General features: G+C 31.2%; 1 protein-coding gene across 5 annotated transcripts in view; it reads right to left on the reverse strand.

Annotated features, from left to right (window-relative positions):
• LOC131166319 (protein SUPPRESSOR OF PHYA-105 1-like) overlaps positions 1–7,082 on the reverse strand; it is a 33,977-nt gene extending 26,895 nt beyond the window's left edge. For 2 of the 5 annotated variants that reach the window (XM_058124761.1, XM_058124762.1), the window contains exon 1: positions 6,873–7,065. The gene's annotated coding sequence lies outside the window, so the exon portion shown is untranslated. Of the gene's footprint in view, positions 1–6,663; positions 6,746–6,872 lie in introns of all 5 variants that reach the window. The other 3 variants (XM_058124760.1, XM_058124757.1, XM_058124758.1) reach the window with 3 other exon arrangements.
• Positions 7,083–12,399: the final 5,317 nt, after the last annotated feature.

Genomic DNA, 12,399 nt, shown 5'->3' on the forward strand with positions numbered 1-12,399 from the left:
ACAAGCCCGGGGGTGGCTTCATATAAATACACTCTTTAAGATCCTTGTGAAGAAAAGCATTCTTGACATCCATTTGATGTAGTGGCCAATCACTGGAAGCAGCAATAGCCAGAATCATACGAACAGTAGTCATCTTAGCCACAGGAGCAAAGGTCTCTTCATAATTGACACCATATTCCTGATTATTCCCAAGTGCAACAAGGCGAGCTTTGTAATGATCCGGACTTCCATCAGATCGGACCTTGAATGAGTAAACCCATTTGCAACCCAGAGGAACAATGGTGGGAGGACAAGGCTCAATGTGCCAAGTGTGACTAGCCTCTAGAGCGGCAATTTCTTCCTACATAGCTTGTTGCCAACAATCATGGTTGGCAACGTGTGAGTAGGATGTGGGAATATCTAAATTGGCCAATGCAACAGTAAGAGCTGAAACAGAATTGCCAAAACTGGAAGAGTTCCCCCATACCTATCTCGGGGTTTAAACACTCAAGGAGAGTGATGTACCAAAGGCTCTGGAGGTACTGATTGAATCTGGAGCGCGGTAGGATCAGATATCGGATGAGCCACCGGAATAGACTATGGGCAGGAGCATCGCGTATACACAATACCTGGTTTAAAACGAGAACTGACTTGATGAGGATCCAAGAACTGCTCCTCAAAGGAGGGGAGAATCACAATAGAAGAGGAGGGCACAAAGGACACAGGAAATAAATGTTGATTTTCAAAGAAAATAAAATTCCTAGAAATGCGTGTAAGATGTAATGTAGGATCATAGTAAACAAATCCCTTTTGACACACATTATATCCCAAGAATGCACATCAAACAGATTGAGCAGATAATTTATGTCCCTCATGAGGAAGTAAATGAACAAAACATACACAACCAAAGGTACAGAGGTTATCGTAACTAGGTTGCTTAGCAAATAAGCGGAAATAGGGAGACACCATGAGTTGGACTTGAGAAGGTAAACGATTAAACAAGTAGTAGTTTTCAGAGCCTCAACCCAGAACATGGATGGAACAGAGGATTCCAACAAGAGAGTACGTACCACATCTAGGAGATGACAATTTTTGCGTTCGCCTACTCCATTCTGTTGGGGAGTAGCAGGACATGAATGTAGATGAATAATACCTTTAGAAGCCAAAAATGCCTGAAACTCAGTAGACAAAATTCACCACTGGAATCTGTGCATAATGCCTTTATAGAAGCAGAAAATTGATTGTCAACATACACTAAAAACTCATATTTAGAGCGAAGAAAGTAGACCCAAGTAAATCTGCTATGATCATCAATGAGAGTCACATAGTATTTAAATTTTTCATGTGAACTAACCGGGGAAGGTCCCCAAACATCACATGGATAAGATCAAAGCACTGAGAAGCTCTACTTGCATGCAAAAAGAAGGGAAGCTAGCATGCAAAGGGAAGGGAAGAGTTTTGCTTTTACCAAGTTAGCAAGAAACACACTCAAGAGATAAAGAAGAATGTTCTTTATTACCAAGTAAACCAGAGTTCAATACATGAGATAAGATCTGAGTATTGGGATGGCCTAAACAACAATTCCACACCATACTAAGATCCGAAACATTATTACAAGCAAAAGACATAATAGAAGAAACTGGAGAAAGTGCTGGAACAGGCAAAAGTAGTGGAAGCAAGCACCCCACTTTAGGTCCCTTTGCGATCGGCTCCCCCATTACCTGATCCTGCACAACACAACCATCACCAAAAAAATTAACAGCACAATTATCATCAACTAATTGACCAACAAAAATAAGATTCGTGGAAAGCTGAGGAGCAAGAAACACATCGATGAACTTAGAAGAGGCATCTCCGACAGCAGCTATTGGCAAAAAACTGTCATTGGCAGTCTAAATAGCAGATTGACTAGTGTAGGGCCAAACATGACATAGAGTAGTGGGATTATTCTTCATATGAGTAGAGGCACACAAGTCCACATACCAGAGTTTAGTAGAATTGTTATCTTGGAGCCCCATTGCCGATAATGCCAAAATTAGCATATGTTGCACCATTTCGGGTGTGTTGTAATTCGCTGCAGGAGGTGCAGGAACAGAGGAGTCACCTGAAGAAGAGCCAAGGGCCGCAAAAGTCACTATGGGAGGTACAATGACAGAAGTCTGAAATGCCTAGGCTTGACGATTCTATAGGCGGATACGACAGTCTTTGATAGTGACCCTTCTTCTTGCAATAAGAGTAGTATTTCTTGGAACAATTAGCAGCAATATGCCCAAATTCTTTACAGAAAAAACACTGCAAGGTGCTAGAATGCGCAGGTGGTCCTCGTCGTTGAGCAACATAAGCCACAGGGACAGACCCTGAACTACCATAAGATTGTGCCAAAGTAACTTGAGCACTAAACCGTTGTTCTTCACGAAGTAACTCACCAAAACGAACATCAAGAGAAGGAACAGGAGAGCAATTCAGTAGAGAAGAGCGAACAAATTCATACTCGAGGTAGAGTTTCATAAGAAACTGATCACAACGACTAGTCTTGTGAAAACGTTGAATAATGGGAGGAGAGACAACAGGAACATCAACAGTAACCAGATCAAAATATTCATTCCAAAAAGTCAAAAATACCAAATAAAAGTCTTGGATGGAGCGATTATCATGTTGAAACACGGCAATCGCATGCTCTAACTGAAAACGACGAGCACCATTATCTTGATGATATACTGTTTTTAAGTAAGTCCACGTGGATTGAGCAGTGCGATAAGGCCGCAAGTTGGGGACAAAATGTGGCTCAACCAAGCCAAGAAATAATCAGAGCATCAAGCACAGCCCATGAAGGACAAGCCACTGAATCCTTGGATTTGATAGAATTGGATGCACAATTCGTGCCATCAATGTGACCCCAAAGATCTTTTCCCTTAAGGAAAAGTTCAAATTGAAAAGCCCACGTAGAATAATTGTTGCCCATAAACTTGGCACACACAGGTGCGAAGTCCATGCTAAATAAAGGAGAAAATCGAGAAGCTCAAAAAACAGACTGTGCCGGAAGAAAAATACTACCATAAAATCCAAAAATCCAAAAATAAATCAATTGCAAGTACAAAGAAAACCAATATCAACCTGCCTGCAATAAAAAATAAATCGTGAAGCAAGAAACCTGTTGTGCCGAGAATCACAAGGACAAAGAAGCACCAGAAACAGCAACAAAAATCTGTTCCGATCGACTTGCCTGCACTAAAAATAAATTGCAAACCAAGAAACCTACTGTACTGAGAATCACAAGGACAGAGAATCACCGGAACAGCAATAGGAAGTTGTTCCAACTTCCAATAGTCACTCAGTCACAGAAATACCAAAAAACAGAGAACCAAAAAATTCAAGAAGAGAATAGACCCACTACAACCACAAAGACAAAAGACACCTCTGAAACTGAGAAGACAAAAAAAAATTCGAGGGGGAAAAATAATTAGCGATCGACTGGCTCTGATACTATGTCAAAGTATTGTGTGAATGGCCAAATGGTTTGGCCTTGAGTTCTGTATATTATATATAGACTTTACAAGAATGTTATACATGGAAAGCAAATAAGTTCCAACATGATTCTAGCCCTATACATGTAAACTATAATTTGTCAAGCCCTATACATGTAAACTATAATCTATCAAAAATATATGCTAATTGTACAGAATAATGAATGGAGAAATAAGGAAATAATTGTGGGCTGAAATAAGGAAAGAAGTGTGGACAGCAAGGCTTTTGCTGTTTGCTGTTCTGATGACCTCAAATAAGTTTACATTTTGACAATAAAAAAATCACATTTCATGTGTATGTTTTCCCTAAACAAATAAAAAGTAAGGGAATGAGTCAAGAAATATTAATTAAAATAATGAACATATTGCTATTTAAGGGAAGGAATCGAAACAAAATAATTAAAGAACTGAACTCTTGGTGTTTATCAACAATTAAAAAAAACATTTCATGCATATTATTTCTTGATTAAAAAGAAAAAAAAAATAATTAACTTTAAAAACGATATAACTGAACAAACTAAAAAAATACTTTTGAATTCTTAACAACATAACAAATCGTGAGTAAGACATTAACCAATTTGTGTTCTACCCCTTCTTCTCAATGGTAGAGCACTTTACTCCAAGAGTGAAGAATGGTTTGGTGAAAGCAACATAAGACCTAAAGTTCTACTTTCTCCTCTTTTTTAGCACAAAAACTGACGTAGACGAGGAATGGAAGCTAATCTTGTTTTAAAAAAATATTTTAAAATGGGTTTAAACTAGTCGAGCTTGTCAGGATACGATAGGTCTAAAATCATGTGAATCAATAGATTCAAATCGATTTTCTAGATTCAAGAGTTGAATCGATAGATTCAATAGCGATTTAGTTTATTTTAGATCCGCTAGTAAGAATCAAATCGATTTGGCGTGTAATTGATACGAATCATATGAATCGAATCGTGAATCGTACAATTCTAACAACCATGTACACAGCCTTTCCCATGCTTTTATGTAGAGAGGTTGTTTTCTTAGACTCAAATCCATAACCAACTAGTCACAAAGGAGCAACCTTACCGTTGATCCAAGGCTTGCCCTTAATTGCTGATTAAAGACATGTTGATACAAAAAGATTGAGATTACTTCAATAACAAACTTAGATTCTACATAGAAAAAATGAAATTTCTTTTATCTAAACTACATATAAATATATGAATAATGCAAACCAATTTGCGGACCAAAATATCCTAGCCTTTAGAGAATAAGGCAAGACATTCTTAAAAATTACTAAGTTTAACCATTATTATACACATTTAAGGTACTGTTTGGGAACATAAATTTTGAGGCTTGGATTTGGAATTGTGTGGATTTGGACCAAACTCAATACAATTTTGTACTACATTTTCTTTAAATCCATACAAATCCAAATCCAAGACCCGAAATCCATGCCCCCAAATGCATGGTTAGAGTAATTATTCTAGATAGGTTGAGAGTTGAGCATGAAATTTTTTGCAAGACTTTAATGTACTTATACAGTCAAGAAAGTTTTTGTTCATTTTTCACAATTAAACTTCAATGATTCATTATTAATTTATGAATTTGAACAAATATTGAATTGTCATTATTTCTTATCACCATCAATTAAAATGTCAATTACACAAATAAAATGTTCGTTTGGTTGAATTGACAAAATGAAAGTAACAATTCATAAGTGTTATTAGCGAAGATACTTCCAAATAAATGTGGAATAAGTCAACAACTTTGCATCATCCCAAACTATTAGAATATGAATAATATCATTTAGAAAAATAATAACATTGACGTATGAAAGAAAAATATTAAAACAAAGTCATTGGCCTAAAAGTACTCTTTAAATAAAAAATCCCAAAATGTTCACTTGTAACCACTCGTTTGGGAGACATGTGAGAAAATGACTAGTCTATATTAAGATCAACTATAAAAAACTTTATTTGATTCACGTCCAGTCTACAAAATAATATAAATAATTCAATCCTAAACAAACTCTTTTTGTCCTTGTTAGATTACCCCTTTGCCTAAAAGTTTAAGCTATTAGGTAACGAACCAACAATGCCTATCAAGCCTTAACACTCCCCCAAACATGCAATCCAATTTCATGTGGAGAGACAAACAAACAATAAAGAACGCCCATTATAAAGAGTAAGATAATTTTTAACAACGAAACTATAAAGTGCGATAAAGCAGGCAACAAGATTAGAACCTGAGGCCTCCGCACTTTAATGGCATGTAAAATTATGACTTTACCTAAAAGCTTAAACAACCAACAATCTATATCAAGCTTTAGTCCTATATCAAATCTATTGACCTTTTTAAGTTCTAGAATCTACCTATGTTTGATATGCACATAGGTTATGTTTGCTCCTATGAAATGTCTCTTCGTAGGAATAACATAAAAATTTAATAACTTGCTAACCAAAATTTATTAATCATGTAACATAAGAAATTGATAACAATATTGTCATAATAAAGCAAGCGACAAAGCAAAATTTTTATATTAATTTGTAACACGGACTAGACAAGGAATAATCATCGCTGAATTTTCCCACGTGAACCAAAATTCTTATCTTATTCCATGTTAGATGGAATAACACAAAATTTTGCACGTGCACCTTTTTTTTTTAATTGCCATATAATCTCTATATAATTTTGACTGCACTCTCAATTATGTTCCTAGGAATAAACATTTTGCATCCCATATTTAATTAGTCTTGCGTGCTAAAATTTTCACATGCCCGCATGTGCATCTTGACTACATAGCAAAAATGAATCAACAATCAACTTACCAAACCCATCTTAAAACTCAACGCTTAAAAAGAAGAAATAAATAAATACTCATCCGAAAAACATGAAAAAGTACTCAAATGCCCATGACCAGTCTCAATAAGACAAGATGTCATACGACTATGAAAGACGAGCCGGATTCGGACAACCCTGACAAGATTTCATACTCGAACAAAAATCTATTTTCAATTTATTCCAACCATTCAACTATTCAAGCATACAACTCTGTTTGCTACCTTTAAATTGAATAACCGTTTCCCTCCTTTCCCTACCAGGATTACAATCCCTTTTTAAAGAAAATGGGAGACTACAAAGCAAGCATCAAAAGAACTACGTTAATTTCCAAAGAACAAACATGCTGGACCTTCATTGTCAACGCACCTGCAGAAATCACAAAATGCAGAAACAGACCAACAACAATTACACTCCGTAGGGTCCCTCGGAAACTGCAAGAAAAGACAAGAAGGAACCCAGAACAGCAAATTCAACTCCAACAACATGGTCTCAAATTTTTTTATCTTTCATTTCTATTCCCACAAATCAAGCAGGGCGTTAACAAGCAGAAATCATTACCATTGTGTGCAGCATCAAAGCTACGCGAAAAAGATCATCGAAGAGGCTGCATACCCTGCAACCACAGAACCCTCAAAGTCTCGGGAGCAAGGAGAGAGGTGCCCGTGGGAAATGGAAAATATCTTCTCAATCCCTTGATTTTTTTATTTTTTTTTGCATTGTAAGAAACAGGGTCGCAGCGTTTAATCCACATTTTTACAGAAGACCAGCGATTGGGCGTCCCAAAAGCTTTGCATTTGGTTGGGCAATGAGGTTTATAAATAATTGAAATATTTGGGGTATATGTATTTCTACGTATCCCTTCTATGTAATTTTCATTAACAGTAACAGAGCGTCTCTTCCTGCTGTCCGTATGAAGTCGGTAGAAGTTCAGCCGACATCTTAGTTTCATTTTTTTTTTTTTTTCTGATGAAAAGTGTTAAATTTTAATAATTTATAAAATTATAGGAATTTCAAATTTTATTACTTTATTATATTCATAATTATATTAAATATTGGGCATGGCCCAATTTATTAAAGGTTTGAACCACAAATTTCAAAGTATTACATGACAACATCCTCGGCCCTAATTAATCCAAGGATGAATTTAATTTTATTACTTTTAATTTATTAAATTATGAATATATATGTATATATATATATATAAATAAAAATATAGGAATTAAAATATATTTCACCTACATATTTAACTTTTAGTACAAATTTAAATCAGATAAAAAATTTAACATAATTTAATATAATTTAAATTTCATGATCTTATAAGAATTAAAATTAAAATACGGAAAATAAAAAAGCACAAAATTTGTAAATACCGGCAGAGTTTTAAGGGCAAGAGCATGGGATGGGCAGCGACGTCGGCCGGTCCGCCTGATTGGAGGGAGAAAAGACCAGCCACTGGCACCCTGCCGTCAATCCTTTTCGGCGCTTCTCGTCTTTTAATTAATATTGCTCATACTTATCTGCCCCTGCTTTTGCCTATACTTACCTACCACTGCCATTGCCATTTTCTTCTTGTTGAAAGAACGTAGTGCGCCCTCTTATTTTTCAATAAATAATATTCTATATTCTTTATTTTGTAAAAATTATCACAAAATTTTGATTTTTTTGAAAGAATATATTTTTAATCCAATCATTAAATTTACGAAAAAATTAAAATTTATCCTTAATAAAATTAACAAATTTACCCCCTCCCTCAATTTTGATAAAATAAATTAATAATAAATTTTACAATATATTTTGAACATTAAACTTATAAGTAAATTGAAGACCGATAACTAAATATAAGTATGAAAAATAATTAAATTATTATTTTAAAAAATTTAAATTATAAAAAATAAATAAATAATACAAATAATTCAAAAAGATACTTAAATAATTATATTGTTACAAAATATTTGTTATATACATTTCATAAAAATTAAATGACCACATATGTTTTTTAATAAATAAAAAATAGTTTAAAAATTGATTTGGATAAGACGATCCGTGGCTTAATTTTTGAGTTTGATTGAGTATGATATTTAATAATATAAAAACTTCAATAAAATCAGGATAAGTCGGGTGAATTGTTTTAAATAATAGTCAAGTAATTAATATAAATTTGGATTTTATTTATTCATTTGGCATTCATATCTTTCACGTAGAAGAACTAACATTTCATTTTATAATTTTAGTTTATTAAAATAAATTTTAAACTTTTATTTTATCTTTTATTTTACACTATGTTTGATAAGTTACTTAATTTAAAAAATATTGAACTATTCTTTTATTTGTTTTATATTGTGTTTAGTTATTAATTTTTTATGAAAAATACATCTAATAAACATTTAGTAGTGTTATAATTACTAGGTATTTTTATGATGTATTAGTGATTTTTATTTTTTCAAACATATTTTAAAAAAATTTTAAATAATAATATTTTGTTTAGGTTTGATGATGTCAATTATTTGATTTAAAATGATTGGACCAAATACACTAGTTAATTTGAGAACTAGTTAAGTTTCGAACTATCTAGTTTTTAATTCATTATGTTGGCCATTTTTTAAAATTATTTTATTAAATAGGTGGCATTTTAATACTATGGCTAGAATTAAAATTCTTTCATATATATGTAACGATGGATTAACGGTTTTATTTTGTCAATAAAAGTAAACATTGAGAGATTTTTTGATAGTTTTTGAAAAAAAATATAAAAAACAGGAGGTGGAATGTCAGAAAACTTAAGTGGTGTTTTGGATTTTACCCATTAAAATTTTACTCTCTAGAAAAAAGCATGTCAATAGTTTAAAAAATTATAAAATTTATGGATGCTCTTATTTTAACCATGTTGTAAAATAATATGGTTATTTATTTTGATTTTAATTAAAAATTATGCATAAAATAAATTATTTAATTTTAAAAATGGAATTTTAGATATTAAAATTTTGTGACAGTGAGTTGATAAAAAGGAAGGATTTAATAGTCCCTAATCTAATAAAGGAAAACACTCTAGATCAGGTGAATTGGTAGGAAAAGATTCATCTAGCTGTTATTGTTGTTGTTGTGGTTGTTGGCATGTTGCTAATTTGCTATTGCTATTGTTGTTATGAGTCGATAAAACAACTAAAAAAATAAAATTTAGAGTATATTTGGTGCATTATTTTTATTTTTTGTTCATGTTTCTATGTAATATGAGAACATATTATGAAAAAACATTTATTTACATTGTAAATTTTATTTTTCTATTCGTATTGCTAGTTTTAATATATTTTTGAAAAAAAAATTAAAAATTAAATTTTATGATTTTCAGTTATTTTGACAATCTATTGTCAAAAATTTTTATAAACTTTTGTGAATTAAGCCTTCACCTTATACATAAAATGAACATAGGAATTTCAAATATAATTAAAATAAGCATTTAAAAAAATAAAATTATTTTTACTATTTTTCAATTGTCATATAAAATAAGTTAGTCTTATAAATAATTTTTTAAATATATTGATTAATTAAAATAATTATTATAATTTATATTTAACTTATATTATTTTGTATCTTTATTATTTTAATCATATTTTTTTAATTAATATTCAACTTAAGAAAAAAAATGAGCATGTGATCAATCAAGTCTATACACATGCACATATATATATATATATTAATTTTCAAATAAACAAATTAATGAATAGGTTTATGTTTTAAACAACTTAATAATTTTTTTCAAAATAAAAATTCCATGAATTAACAATAGAATAATTACTAGAAATATACAAGATTTCTTGTTTCAAAATATAATAATAACTATTTTTTAAAAATTTTACGCCGCCAACTATAAAAAATCGGAATATATTTTTGGTGTGCTTTCATTGTGTAATGACAAAACAATATGTGATGAAATTTTTACCAAAATTGGGCTTCACAATATTTTTATAATATTTTTTTAATTAGTCAATGGATATTTTACCGGGAGACATCTTGTATTTGGATTTGAAAAAAATCTAACATAAATTTTATTAAATTTTGTTAAAATTCACCCAAATTTAAGTTCAAACCCTAAAATTCACGTTTCCAAACACAGCAATATAACTTTTCAAAAGGAAAAATTGATAAATTTAAACTAAGAATAATTAATTTTAAAAAGTTGAGGAAATGGTCAAATGAACATATATAGCAATAGTTTTCTTATTGTATTAGCGCATAGCCATTCTTATTATAATTGTATACAATAGGAATTAATCATTTTTACTTCTTTTGTTAGTAGCTTAATTAATAGTAATCAATAAGTTGTAATAATATATTAAGATTATGTTTGGTTCATGGAATAACCACTTTTAGCAGAAATAGAATACGGTGAAAATATAATGAAAAATATATAAAAATGTAATAATCTAGAAAGAGGTCACCCAAGAAAAAGTTTGTGTTACTCCATCAAATATTGATTATAAATGGAATAAACATTTTCATAATAAAATTTTAAAATTTATAAATCTTCATTAAAATTTATTAGAGAGATGCGTACATTTTCTTGAGATTTCAAAATTTCAGGAGTGTCTCCAAATATTTGATTTTTAATACACTTATGTTCTAACATCCCAAAGTTTCAAAATATCACAGATCTCTCTTAATATTAAATTTTTGAGATATGTCTGTCAAGCCTATATACAAATATAAATGTCTCAAAAATTAATATTAATGGTAAAAATTTCTAAATTTTAGTGCACCTTTTCTGTCAAAAAAAAAAAAAAGATTATTGTCTTTCACTCAACTAAAACTAAAAAGATAACACTATTGCTTTGTTGCCTTTTAGCCAATTAAAATTCAAAAAAGATAAAACTATTCCAATTAAAGTTTCAAACATTTGAGAAATTTGAGATTTAATTGACCCAAAAGTAATAGTTTTTACATTAAATTTTATAAAGATAATTTTTGAAAGCATGGTTGTCACCATTTGAATTTAAATTAGATAAAAATTTAATATAATTTATATTAATTTTATTAAATTTATACATATTTAAATTTAACGTTTAAAATCTAATTATTATAATAGTAAAAAAAATAAAATTAAAATACCAAGTATGGAAAATAAAAATGCAGAAAATTTGTAAATAAATACCAGCAGAATTTTAAAGTCAAGAGCACAGGATGGCCAGCAACGTCGGCTGATCCACCTGATAGGAGGGAGTAAAGACCAGCCACTGGCACACTACCTACAATACTTTTTGGCGCTTATATATCTCATACCACTTCTTTTGGCTATATTTACCCATCACCGCCATTGTCATCTTCTTCGAGTTTTTTTTTTTTTATAATGGTTCTGTGGGAACTTTATTTCCCACTTTAATAAGAACCAAAAATCACTGGACCATCCAACAATTTTTTACCTAAAAAACTCAACCGACGTTCGACACATGGCAAACATCTCAATTAAAAGTCGTTGGACCATCCAATGAGTTTTTCGTGGGAAACTCAACCGGCGTTTGACACGTGGCAAAATTGGTCGGGTTTTTCATTCCTTCTTCCTCCATTTTCCTCACGAAATTACAGAGTTTGAGTGAGTAAAGCAGCAGTAGGTGGCTAGATGATTGGATCGAACGACTGCGCAGGTGGCTGTAACGTATGAGCATAAAATACCTATAATGCATGAGATGCAATTATTACAGAACCAAGAATTTGAATTGTAATTACAATAAAGAAAAATGGTTTTCATTCCCTTTTGTCTTTCAATTGCCATCTTGTGATGTAAGCATTTGATTCTTTATGGCAACATTTGTATCTTTACCATCCATACGTGCTAAGGTTAATCCTATACAAAAGCTCAAGACACAGGTAAGATACAAAGAGATTTGTTATTATCAAGACCGGATATGAGTCATAGAGTCAACAAGTTGAAAACTAAGTCATAAAGGTTTTTTATTCAAATTGCATTCTTTTGATAATTTGTTTTCATTCAATGAAATCAATTGAAATTGATATCTATAGATCCAAATAATTTTAATAAAAAAAATTATATTTTTGTGTTGCTTAAAAATCGCTGGACCATCCAGCGAGTTTT

The sequence above is a fragment of the Malania oleifera genome, chromosome 10, assembly GCF_029873635.1.
Source record: "Malania oleifera isolate guangnan ecotype guangnan chromosome 10, ASM2987363v1, whole genome shotgun sequence".
NCBI classification, from domain to species: domain Eukaryota; kingdom Viridiplantae; phylum Streptophyta; class Magnoliopsida; order Santalales; family Ximeniaceae; genus Malania; species Malania oleifera.